The 14,023-nt window shown below is 42.9% G+C and overlaps 1 pseudogene; it reads right to left on the reverse strand.

Moving 5' to 3' along the window:
- Nucleotides 1-6,765: 6,765 nt before the first annotated feature.
- Nucleotides 6,766-7,538, reverse strand: LOC142441529 (NADPH-dependent 3-demethoxyubiquinone 3-hydroxylase, mitochondrial-like; annotated as a pseudogene).
- Nucleotides 7,539-14,023: the final 6,485 nt, after the last annotated feature.

Below are 14,023 nucleotides of genomic sequence, written 5' to 3' on the forward strand. Positions count from 1 at the left end.
ATTTTACATAAAGATTAAATTGCTCTATACATCTTCAATATCATTGGCTTTTAAAATTAAAAATAATGCCTTGGGAGCAGATGGATAAAGTTTCATATGTCTTGTGGTAGGTACATAATCATTTGTCAATTTGAGAGGATTAAGAGTGAAGGGGTGGAGTCTAGCCTGTCAATCAGGACATAGCCAATGAGGCCTCTGTGTGGGCATGGCCTTCTCCTGAGAATTCTGGGAACTCCTGTATTCCACCTTGTAGGCAGGAGAGATACTCTCTCTCTACTCAGTCCCTGTGAGATATTCTTGTTGATAAGCAACATGGAGACAAGCTCATGGCAGCCAGAGTCTTAGAGCTGAAGAAACCACATGAAGACCCACACAAGCTCTGAGATACTTACACTGCCACTGGCTCCACTAGATTTTCCACCCACTGGCTTGTGATCATCCTGCATTCAGCATCATCGCATATATTTCGTGAGTCTGAAGAGGACTTTATAGATTGGTATAGGACATATGAGCTAAAACCAGACTTATGGACTTGATCTGGACTGGGCTGGGATGTTTTGTCAATATTCAATTGTTCTTGGATATAAGCCGCTTTCGTATACATATATGAGTGTCTATAAATTTGTTTCTCTTGTCAATCCAGACTAACACATGGCTCCTGTCCTTTTGTTGCTGTTGTTGTTTTTCATTTCTGTTGCAATTAGGATTTCTTCCCATAACAAAAACACGATGAGGCTGACAGTTTGCAGAAATCATAGCGAGCATTTTTAGAAAATTTGCTGTTGGTTTTTATTGATGATGAGAGATGGCCTAAAATTTTAAGCATCTCCTTAGGGATTGTTCCCCCTGAAACGGTTAAACTTTAGAAAGTTCTTATGTAAAATATCAACTCATTATAAATTTGTCTATGCTTCAAAAAATCAAATAACCTGTTTACTATTCCAATTTGTTCTAAATTGTGGAAGATAAATGGGAGTGAGGAGTAGCTTGGAAGAAACAATATCCGTCTTTCAGTTGTCAGAATGGTAATGACGCAAATGCTACATTTAAAACTGTATTTTAAAAGAGCTTTATAATTCCGTGTTATTCCAAGTTGGGAAACTGGACTATGCCTCAATAACTTAAAATTATTGCTAGAAACTGCAATCAACTCTTTCTTGAGAAATTCTGTCACTAGGCTATCTTAATCCTCATCCCAATCATAGCTATTTTTATAAGAAATAATAGAGTACGCTTTAGTTAAAGCCCCCTTTTCTTCTTTATGATTCACTTCAGAATTTTGTTTTTGATACCTTCCTACTTCTCTTCCTCAAGAGCCTTAAACTTGGCCACAGAAATATTGAATATTCTTCTTGAAATCTTATTGTCACTGTCCTGTTCCAGATCCTACCTATGTTATTCTTAAATATAATATAGTGTCGATAATATTATCACCATTACATTAATAATAACAGGAAGCTCAATTAATTATTTAATAATAAAAGGAAGCTCAAATTTTTTATACAAAAACAAAATCATGTTAAACAATATCATGGTGGTGAAGTCAAGTTTCACCTCCTGCAACCCAGGTGTGCCTTACCTCTGAACTTTGAAGTCCAGATTTTCCTCATGTGCTTAAATGTCATCTACAAAGTAAACCCCTGCTAAAGAAAAACATCCATTGAAATAAATATATATTTCCTCTCTCACATATGCAGAATTTATTATGGTACTTCCTTAGACTACACTGTCAATTATTATGGACTATTTTTAGGCATGAAATTCTGCAAAGAAAAAAATCAGTATTAAAAATGAAGTACCAAAAGCTCACATCTTCCATTGTGATTTCTGGAGTAACTACAAGATGCACATCCTGACTTCCAGGTGCTCTGGTGCTGATGTGGGTTCGTGCTGTGCCGTTAACCAAAGGATCAGTCATCCTAATCCATCAGTTAGCTTCACAGGACAAAGATGAGATGATTTGTTTCCATAAAGACTTACAAACACAGAAACTTTAGGGAGGAGTCTTACCCTCAGCTGTGGGTTGGCACTGTGGTCTAGGCATCAGATTGCTAACCAAAAGGCCAGTGGTTCAAACCCACCAGCTGCTCCATGGGAGAAAGATGAGTCTTTCTGCTCCCCTAAAGATGTCTGGCCTGGGAAATATACCCATGGGGTCACTATAAGTCTGAATCCATCCACTGCACTTGGATTTGTTTTTCAGTTTATTTAATTTTCCAGGGCCATTATTCAATCTCCAGAGTACATCACATTGGAACGGAAAGAATAAAAGAGATTATCCGTGACATTAAATGAAAAGATGTTTAGATTTAATTGTCTTGCACTTCCACAGGGCACATCAGAGCATAGAGCCAAACAAAGCAGCCTTGTTATTTATGCGGCTTTCATCTCTTGTCAGCAGGAAGAGCCTGGCAAGCTCTCCGAAGGAGATACTAATCCAATTCCAAGGAAGCGGGTGCATTTTTAGCAAAGTTCCATGACAAGAAAAGCTTATGAATGTGGCCAGATGGAGAGTCACTTCACTTTTCAGGGGAGGCATTCACATGAGAATTACAATGAGAGGGGGCAGGGGGAGGGGAACCTCTACAGGGCACTGATTTTCAAAAGCTCCTGGCATCAATGTAAACAAAATAGAAGCTTGGCACAGGGATGCCGTTGAAATCGCTATTACCCTGAAGAAGTACACAGAACAGAGCAAAAGCTATGTCCAAGCACTGAAGCATCCCCAGGGTACCCCAGGATAGGGGCAGCTCACGTTTTCCTTTGCAAAGACTACACTTTCATTGCTATTTGTTACCACAGGCTCAGGAGAGAAAAGCACACTCAGGATTTCCTGTGTTTTAGGTTCATTTGAGAAAACCGTGCTGTCACAGGAAAGCAGTATATATAAGCAATTATATAAGGTATATATAATTGGTATATGCAACTCGGTGGAGATTTGTAGTTCTAGTGGCCAAATAACAAAATATAGAGGGGGAAAATTATTCTCTCTCATCTCTTATAGAACACCATCCTCACTTTCACACAGGTTGATACCTGTCAGCCCCCTAGTCTATTGATTAATCTACCCTTCTCCACACCCACCCTCCCCCAAGTTTAGTAATTGCCAACGTTCCCTTTGGAATGGAAGTTTTTGTCTTGTTTTGTGTTTTCTTTTCTTCTCCTTCCCCTTGTCTTCATCACAGTGGTCTCAGCTACTATTTTCCCTTTTGTGATGCGTAATTTCACTCAGAACAATGCCCTCTGGGTCAATCCATACCATGAGTGCTTGGTGGTTTTCACGCCGGGTGTTTGGTAGTGCATGCCATCGCACTGAAGGTGTGCACCAAAGTTTCTTTATCCCTGCTGCTATTAGAAACATGTAGAATGTTTCCATCTTCCTGTTACTGGGAACACTTTTGTGATGGACACCAGTGTGTATATGTCTGTCTATGCTGTTCTTCTTACTTCTTAAGTGTGTGCTCTCAGCAAAGAGATGGCTGAATCATATGGGAGGTCTACTTCCAGTTGCTTCGGGTAACACCACAGCCCCTTCCTCATTCCATTAGCAATGTGTTCTATGGTTGAAGATACTTGGTTAAAATAAATGTTCATTTGGGTCCTCTCTTCTTTCTGAATGTGTGCGTTTACTGCTATGAATTACCCTTTGAGTATTGCTCTTCCCGTGTCCCAAATGCTGCATTTTCTTTGTTTCAAGAATTGTTTTTAAATGTCATTCCTCATTTTATCATTTACCCAGTTTTTAAGAAGTTCCTTGTTCAGTTTCCATGTGTCTGTTTGCCCTTGTCCTTAGTACTATTGATTTCTAATTTTATATCATTGTGGTCTGAAAAAATGGAGTGTAATGTCTCAGTATTTTAAAATTTAGCGAGGCTTACTTTGTCCCCTAACATGTGGTCTATTCTAGAGAATGTTATGTGTGGTTTGCGATATTTATATATATATGTAAATTGCATTGTTGGTGGGTGAAGGGTTCGGTATATGTCTAGAAGATCAAATGGATTGCATTGTTTAGTTCTGTGTCTTTATTGGATTTCTTTATCAATCATCTGTCCTTTCCTAGGAGTACTCTACTATTATTTTTGAATTTTCTATTTCTCCTTCAGCTCTGCACAGATGTGACTAATGTATTCTGAAGGTGTTTGGTTGGGTACTGGAAGGTTTATTACCGGCATGTCTTCCTGCTCTGTTGCTCTTTCCTTCACTGGGCAATGGCCGCCTTTGTCTCTCTTGATGGGTTTTGCCTTAAAGTGTATTTTATTGGGAACTAATATTGCCATTCCTGCTTTTGTTAGTTGTCATTCATTTGATTTTTAGTCTATTTTTATCTTGTGTCTAAGGTGTGTGTTTTGTAAATAGATATCGGGGGTCTTGTTTTCTTATCCACTCTTCTACTCTGTCTCTTGACTGGTGAACTTAATCCATTAACATTCAGTGTCATTATGATGTGTGTGGATCTATTGCTCATTTTGCTGTGTGGGTGGGTGTTGTTGTGTTGTTTTTTCTTAAATGGTGTTACAGTGGTTTTTGTTCTCCCTATATTTCTGTGCTGTTTTGAATACTATTTACAGTGTGTTGATTTCTGAGTATTGTGGTCTTTAATGTTGATCTACGTTTTGTCTGTTTTTCTCTGTCCAAAGTGTTAGCTTTAGAATTTTTAGTAGTGTTGGTAATTTTTAAATTAGTAAACATACTAATGCATTCAAGTGGTAATAAAATCAATATAAATAAAATATATTAAAAGAGAAAAGATTAAAAAGGGGAGCAAAGACAAGGGGGAAATGGCGCTTCTGTGAGACTTCCTTTAGCCCAAGCCTGCGTCTCCTGTAAGCTCAAGAAGTATACGATGCCAGGGTGGGTGGGAGGTACACACTGTGGAACACACATGAGGGGTCTAAAATGGCATGGGCTGGGGGATCGGGCACACATGCTGGGGCAGCTGGAGCACACGTGGCATGAGCAGGCACATGCTCAGCAACAGTGGCAGTATATGGAGGGGCAGAGGGGCACAAGTGTGATTGTACTCCCTGGCCGAGGTGGTGCCCCTTGGTAGCAGGGGCACTCCACAGCAGGGCTATGTGGCAGCAGCCTTGGCTAGTGAGGGAAGCAGGAGGTCGCAGCGAGGGGGCAGCACCCTGCAGCAGTGGTGGTCAGTGACGCGGGGTAACGTAACAGTGTCCCCAGCTCCCAGCACAGGAGTGTGCAGTTGCCCAGTCGCTGCAGCACGCAACTGGGAAGGAACCCTGAGCGCCTCGGGCGCAGCTTACTCTTTCCCTCCCTGTTCTGCCACCTCCCAGAGGCTCGTGACGTGGAAACTCCACCTAGTAAACCTTGACACTGTTCGCCACGAGCCCAGTGAGTCTGAGCTTCTCGTATGCCGACTTCTCTTGACGCCTGTCTAGGGGACCCTCTTGTGCTTGTCACTAAGTGACTATCTTCCCTGGAAGCCCAAAGATGTTACTTAGAGAATAAAGTTGTGTTTGACCCAAGCCACGGAAATTCCGATCACTTCATTTGCATGTGAAGCTGGACCACAGAAGACTTGATGTGTTTGAATTCCGATGTTGGCAAATCCTTGATGTGTTTGAATTCTGATGTTCTAAGATTGAAAGTACTATGGGCTACCAGAGAGCAAACACATTTTAGAGGAAGGACATCAGGTCCCAAACAATGATGTCTTAGAGGAAACTACTTTGAAGCAAGAGGAAGAAAACTTCATCTCACATACATTAGACACGTTAGCGGGAGAAATAAGTTCTCATAAGGCACATCTTGCTTGATAAAAGAGAGGGCCTTGATGAGATGGCCTGATAGCGGGTACAACAATGGCGCATGACAATAGCTGTGATGATGTCGCAGAACTAGGCAGTGTTTCGTGTATACATAAGATCGCTGTAAGTCCCAGCTGACTGGATAATACTGAACAACCACACCGTAAAGTCAATGCGTGCAAACATAAACCACTGGAATGTCAATAACAGATAACGAGTGAATGCTTCTAGTTGATTCTCATTTTACTTTTATTTTATGGTATTTCAATATAAATAAACCAACTCTTTTATAAGAAAAAAAATCCACATTACTAATACAATTGTAGGTACCTGTCCCCAATTGCAGTCTTATGACTACTCCCAACGGTGCTTTGTACTTAGTGTTTATCATTGCCAAGTTCTTATACTTGGCCTCCAGATTTCGTTGGGCTAATTTCAGTCAAACTAGCTCCTTCTCATTGTCAAAGGGTCAGTCAAACAGCAGTGCTACAGGATGACCTGTGGCTGCAGCTCATACACACGCCGGTTCATTCCACACACAATATATTTGAAAATGCCTCTGAGATCAATAAACGACCGTAGACATTTCAGTAATCCACTTGCTCTGCTTAGGATGCTTTAAAAGCAAACAAACAAACTCGTGGGAAAGCAGTCCTCATAACTCCTTCGGATGCTTCCTGCATCGTTCTCTTTTACCCACAGAACCAGTCAAGATTGCAACTCAAGGCTGAACTTGTTTCTTCAGTGTTCTCAGGTAAAGACATGCTGAGTGTGTTCTTCCTTTTTGGTTTTCTAACTCAAGGCCTTTCCACATTTCTTAAAAGTTGACCTTGTCTTCTCAAGCGGCTCTGTGAAATTTTCTGTCCAGCTCTTTTTGGTCATCATTCTGTCCGTTTTTCCTAGCTACTCTGCAATGAAGAGCATGTTCCTGGGTTTCCTCTGACAACCACTTTGATGTTTTTCTCTTTTTTTTTTTTTTTGTTTCCTACTCAAGATCTGTGATTTTATTAACGATTCATTCTGGAGGCGTTAGGAGAACCCAGCTGTGAGATCAACTAAAGAAGCCTTCGTTTGCCATCAGTTGGATGTGCTTGTGAAACACATTGTCCTTTCGGCTTGAGACCAGCCCGGAGAGATGGTGGTTCGGGGGATGTTCACTGTCAAATGACAACTGCCTCTTCTAGACGGGGACGAGAGGCACGATTTAAAATCTTTCTGACAAATAGATGGCCGCACTGCATCCGGCCTGGATGGCCCTCTTCAACAGGGCGTACGCGGGAGCCAGCTCGGCATCGTGCTCCAGACCTGTGTCGTGATGCTCAAGTTCTTCATCCCGAAACTTCTTTATGACCTGGAGTTCCTCGTACTTTTCAGGACCCTCCTCCATCAGCGTGCGGATCTGGTTGTTGTAGTGATGTGAAATGGACTCTTCCACAGCCACGTGCACGCCATCGCGCCTTCCTTCCCCAGCAAGGCGGTTCCCGCTCCCAGGGCAAACCGCATCACGTTCCAAAAGGGCGCGAGAACCGTCGGCCGGACCCTGAGTGCCACCATCAGCTCACTGAACTTCTTCAGATGTTCCTTCTACTGATCCCACATTTTCTGGATGATTGGCCCAACGCTGGTCCGGCCCAGGACAGCCATCTGCCCTGCACAGAGGCAGTTGGCGCCATAATCGCCTGCGTGATCCACCCGAATTATTCAATCCACAGTCGCCCGGTTGATGGTGTCTAAGGTCATTCCCAAACTGCAATACCTGGCGCCGAGCTTCCTTCCGAAAACTGAGAGGGGCCGCCGGGCACTGTTGAGCAGCCGCCACAGAGGACTGGCCACCGCTGCCCCGGCCCCGGCCCCGGCGCAGGTCGTCACCCCGACGACGAAGCCGCCGCGCTGTGGCATGAAACAAGCCATTTTTCTCATTTTTAACAAAAGACCAGAATCAACGCTTTTGATGAAGAATATTGAGAGAACCATGGACTGCCGAAAGAACAAATAAATCTGCTTTGGAAGGCACATAGAATACTCCTTAGAAGCAAGGAGCGTGAGACGTCTTCTCATGAACCTTCGGCAGGTTGCCCAGAGAGATCAATCCCCGTACAAAGACATCGTGTTGGGTAAAGTAGAAGGGAAGTCAGAAAGGGAGAGACTCATCACAAAACGAAGTGACAGTGGCCACAACAAGAGGCTCCAACCGCAGAGCAGAGTGAGGTCGGTGCGGACCAGGCAGTGTTTGCCTCTGGTGCACGGGGGCTTCCAGGAACATGAACCTACTGTTGGTGTCTCGTAATAACAACAGTAGTGACATGAAATGGCTTGTGCTTGGCTCTTCCATTCATGTCTTGGTAACTCCTACCAGATACAGGGTGGCGCCATATAAACACGGTGTTTGGACACTAAGAGAGGATAAGACACGAGCGGTTATCAGAGTGCGGCATCTCGGAAGTGGGAGGAGAAAATCTTGAGGCCAAGAAGAACTACTATCAGAGAAGATGTGAGATCCCTGCCTGCCGTGCCAGAGGCAACACGGGCACCCGAGGTCCCAACGTCAAGACTGTCAGTCAGAACACAGGCGCATCTCTGCGGCCATGAGGCAGAAAGGCAGGTGGGCTCCCTGCAGTACGAGGGCAGAGGCCAAGGGACCACATGGCTAAAAGGCCCAGGATCAGAGACACATGACTAACAGCATGGCTGAGAAGAGGTGTCATAAAGAAAAAAACTGTGCCCTTACGATTTCATAGTGTGTTCATTTGCCTCACTGTCAGACACACGGCATTCTTAATTTTGCCTAGAGGCTCCGTGTGATCACTGCAATGACTTCTCAAGTCCAGCAGAGAAGTCGAGCGCCCCGGGAGGGCTGGTTAGGGTCAGCACCTGGAGGGAGAGGCATGGCTGACCTTTGTCCTGCGGTAATCAGCCTCGTGCTGTGTGCACTTGACTTCGCTTCTCCAGATGGGAGCCGGAACAGGTCAGACATGGCCCTCATGCCACTTCTTCAACACATTATGGGCCCAGGGTAAAAAAAAAAAAATCCTACGATTTGGGCTAATACAAAATTGTAAACAAAACTCATATGGGCATCTTTCAAACCCGTTGAACAGTTTCTATATAGACGACGCGTACTCAAGGTCAGAAAGACCTGGAAAATGAGGTCAAGGTCATGGTGGAACTCACCTACACTACAGGTAATTTTTCAAGGTGCACGCAGAGGGGGAGGACCGTCCAGTTGCTGCATATGCCTCTGTGCTGAGGTCACCTCAAATCAACAAACACACCTGCCAGGGTGATAAACTAACCTGACTGGAGGACATTCAAGTCAATCTGCAGAGAGAGGACATGTATGCCTTGGAAAAGGTTAGTACATTTCTGTGGTAAGGAATGGCGAGGAACAACCTCCCAATTCGGGGGAAAAAACAAAAACACTTAATAATACTTACTCAGTATTCTCCCAAAGGAAGAATATGCCTAGTACTGTGCCCATAATCATATAATTTTTACTTAGTTTATATCTCTGTCTTGGAGACCCAGATCATGTGCTATAGACAACTGAGACTTCAGACCAGTGGTTCTCAACCTTCCTAATGCCATGACCCTTTAATAAAGCTTCCTCGTGTTGTGGTGAGCCCCCCAACCATAAAATTATTTTCATTGCTACTTCATAACTGCAATTTAGCTACTGTTATGAATCTGGCAACACCTATGAAAGGGTCCTTCGACCCCCAACGGGGTCGCGACCCACAGGTTGAGAACAGTGCTTTAGATGATTCTTTCCAGGGCCATAACCTCCTTCATACGCCACACCATACGGGTCTGATGTGGAAACCTCACGAAGTGAACTGAGCTTTACTTCAGACTCAACTATGGCCATTGGACCTAAGGCTGAAGGGTATCGAACTGCCATACTCTGGACTTGAGTTGGGTTGTCTTGCCTGGATGTACCCAAAGAATAATGGGTGAGGCTACTATAGCCTTGCTCTTTTAACACCCTCCTTGCTTTGTTGTGACTTGCATTACTCTGGGAGGTGTGATTTCGCCATTGTCAATGAATATTATTGAAATGTTGCCCTATGAGGGCTGGATAGGGCAGAGGTTGTACACTGGTGCATATGGGAGCTGGAGGCACAGGGAATCCAGGATGGATGATACCTTCAGGACCAAGGCTGTGAGGGGTGATGCTGGGGGAGTGGAGGGTGAGTGGGTTGGAAAGGGGGAACTGATTACAAGGATCCACATGTGACCTTCTCCCTGGGAGATGGATGGCAGAGAAGCGGGGGGAAGGGAGACTCCGGATAGGGCAAGATATGACAAAATAACGATGTATAAATTACCAAGGGAACATGAGGGAGGGGGGATTGGGGAGAGAGGGGAAAAAAAGAGGACCTGATGCAAAGGGCTTAAGTGGAGAGCAAATGCTTTGAGAATGATTGGGGCAGGGAATGTATGAATGTGCTTTATACAATTGATGTATGTATATGTATGGATTGTGATAAGAGTTGTATGAGTCCCTAATAAAATGTAAAAAAAGAAAAAAAGAATAATAAAGCAGACTTAATAGGGAATGCTCGAATGCCTTTCTAAAAACCAAATGGAATGATGCTACTGTCTGGTTCAAAAATATCCCATGGCTTTCCAAATTCATCACCATGCTCTGCCTCCAATCAGACCTCATCGCTTGCTACGTTCCTCTTTACTCCTTGACTCTGGTCATACAGAGGTTCTAGCAGCTCTCTCCAAGCATTCTGATTTCCTCTCCATTTGACCACTATTCCAACGGCTTGGCATGCGGTCTCCTGTGACTTCCAGCCCCTCGATTGTTACCAGCACTACTAAACGACCTAACTTACCAACTCAGCCGAAGACATAAAAGAAGAAGACCAAATAAAACACAAAAGGAAGAAAGCAATAAAGGTTAAATGAGCAAAAGATAAATTAGGCAAGCAAATATAACTCAGATCTGACTTCTTTAAAATTCCAACGAAACAAATCCTTAAAGTAATAAATCGAGATACACACTCAAATGCAGACAAAATTCAAAAGACAGAACAGAAACACAGACAGTAAACTGAATTTTATGAGAATACATGGTTCTACACTGTGCAAATAGAGGGAGTGGGATATTTTCAGTGGTTAAATGTCATATTAAAGGAGATGGTGCATTTATGTATTTTTTATTGGCGCATAAAAAATGTTCCTAAAGAAAGTTCATTGTTTACCTCTGCGTAGTAGGAACAGGAATCAGAAGAATTTTACTTTCCATTGGATATCAATTTTGTATTCCTTGGATTATTTCATGATTTACTTGGTATAGCTTCAAAGAAATAAAACTCACTGAAGTACCTTTAACCGAGATTCTGAGAAGTATGTTCTCACAAATCAAATATAATTTACCAGCAAAATGACTTGGATTAATTCAGAACTGTCCCCTTAAGTTTCCAGGGCCATGATCTTGGCAGCAGCAAATCACATCTTCCTCCTATGGAGAGGCTCGTGGGCTTGAAGCAGCGACCTACTGGTTAACAACCAAGCCGTTAGTCGCATTGCCACAAGGCTTCCTTCAATATCCTGGAGTGAATCAAAAACCCCAGGGTTTTGCTTCACTTTATATTATTTCTACCGGCTGCTTTTCCCGGGGTTCTATAAATCACACTTTGTAATGCACAGTGAGCCCTTAGAGAAATTAATTGATGTATAAGAACTCTGTAGGGGTTTCTTGATGCTGTTTGGGGGTTTGATGTCTTGAAATGTGTTTCTTACCAGCTACGCAGCCTACCATTCCAGGACAGCTCCTTCCCGTTAGCCTTCTTCCCACAAGTTCTCGCAATGCTGTTTTTACGGAGCGGCGCTCCCACTGTTTCTAATCAGTCCGGCTTTTCATTTTAGTGGCCTGTTACTGATCACACTTTTCAGGCATTGCCTTTTTCAGTATGAAGTCATTTCTTCCATCTCCTACGAGTAATGCTAAGTTATGCCTCTGGGATACGTTTCTAATAATGCCCCATTCTTCTCTCCCAACACCTATAACACTTGCAATGCAATAGCAATTTTCAAACAATAAAAAGCAAATACGAGGAATTCAACTCTTTCTTGGTTTGCAGAGAACTTTGGTTGAATGGAAGTTATTGCAAAATGTTTTCCCTCCAGGAGAAAGCTTCTGTTTATGTCTCACATCCTCCCATAATCGTGTTCGCTTTAAACACCAAAAGTCCTTAAGAACTCCAACTAAGAAACAGCCAAGTCTGTATAACTTTTAGGGAGTGCTTCATTTCATCAGAAGCTTACATTTTTTAATTGTCAATAAAAGCAAATAAATCCAAACATGGGAGTTGTTTCATTCCTCTGAAAGAGGTATTTGCCTCCAATGTGAAAATGACCTGTCAACTCGATTCTCATCCTTTGTTTGATGAGCTGTTCTGAAATCCCACTGATTCCAAGGAGAAGTCTCTTTAGGGAACAGATGTGTATCAGTGGGAATTAGGCAAGGCATTGTGAGGACTAGTATAAGGAAGATTTCATTCTAGAAAAGATCACAATACGAATACTTCTATTCCAAAGGAGTGTTTCTCCCCAAAGGAATGTTCCTAACTACCCAGAGGAAAATCATAATAAATAGGAAACATTATAAAATTTGTTTTTTAAGTGGGAAACTATGACTGGATTCTCACCCCATGGGGCAATTTAGGGAAAAAATAATGGGTACAAACACAAAGAAGAGATTTCTAGGATGTGCTTCCTATTACTTACAGCCGCCCAAGATTGCGGACGTCTTCTAAATCCTTTCAACACGAATAGAATATGAGTTTATGGCTTAGTTATAATAGGAGCTATGGTAGCCTAGTGGGTTACCCCTTGGGCTGTAAACCACGAGGTTAGCAGTTTGAAACCATCAGCTATTCTGAGGGGGAAAGATGAGGTTTTCAGTTCTACCCTGTCCTGTCGGGTCCCTAAGAGTCAAACTAACTCGGTGGCAGTGAGTATAGTTTGGTTTCAAAGGAGATAGCTTAAGAATATCTTTCTTGTTTGAATTATAGCCAGACTGCAGAGGAGAAATGTAGGGAGCCCGAGTGTCCCTGCATTCATTTAGGTGCCAACACTGCTGCCTGGTCTGGATAGTGGCAGTGGTGGTGGCAAATTAGAGGGAAAGTGGAGGTAAAAAGGAGGTAGCATGCCAACAAGGCAATGGAGCCTAACATTGTCTTCTACCTAGGACACGGAGCACTGGGCATGTTGCATTTATTTTCTGAGTCAGGGTAGCACTGAAATTCATACGGTTTTCTGTGACTAAGTCATTGAAGCTTTCTTCTGCTATGTCTCTGTGTGGACTCGAACCTCCACTCTTTAGGTCAGCAGTCAACTTGCTAACCCTTTGTATCAGCCAAGAGCTCCATAGGAGGGTTAGAACCAGAGCCATGTCCTCTTTGCTGGGGATGTATCTGTGGCTCAAGAAAGCAAACTATTATTGTGTGAGAACTGAATGAAAGCCTTAAAATAAAAATCATAGTAAACTAATCATGGAAATGGATTGAAATTTATTTAATATAGGATTTGCATGTTTGGGTAACAGTTTGAAAAAAGAGTCTAAAATTTTCCAAAAATGAGGAAAGTTTTCAAAACTCATAACCAATCTCACTGACACTACCTTGGAAAGAGACCAGAACAAAGCTTATAAAAACAATCTACCATTAAGAATGTTGTCATTCAGCATTTTCCTTGGGAACAGTTCACATGACGACCAATTTGCCCGAAGTATAAACTTTGTAGTCTGTTTCTCAGAACCGAGAGAGAAAATAGTAAAGCAGAAGAAAGGAACCCGCCGTTGTCAAGTGAATAAGGGTTAACATTGACAGAGGAGAGGCACCCCTTTGGGTTTCTGAAGCAGCAGATCTTTACCAGAGCAGAAAGACTCCTCATTCTCCTGAGGAGCCACTGGTGGATTCAAACCATTGACCCTGCACTCAGCAGCCCAGACTTATCCTACCGTACCGCCCAAGCTCCTTCAGAACCGAGTGTATTGAATCTTCAAAATGAGCTAATTTTTCCAGATGATCACTTGACTGTTAGAAACTGGTTTTCTCAAGATTCAGGCTCAAAAGGACAGGCAGCTAAAAGCAATGGCCTGGTGGGAGCCCCACCCCAGAGATCACAGAATCCTGGATTTTAGAAGAATTAAAACGGCTTCTCAAAACTGAAGAAATAAAGTACACGTAACTCTTACTCCTCCAATCACCACGTACCATGCTACACAGACAGACTCAGAT

The sequence above is a fragment of the Tenrec ecaudatus genome, chromosome 2, assembly GCF_050624435.1.
Source record: "Tenrec ecaudatus isolate mTenEca1 chromosome 2, mTenEca1.hap1, whole genome shotgun sequence".
In the NCBI taxonomy this organism is placed as follows: Eukaryota; Metazoa; Chordata; class Mammalia; order Afrosoricida; family Tenrecidae; genus Tenrec; species Tenrec ecaudatus.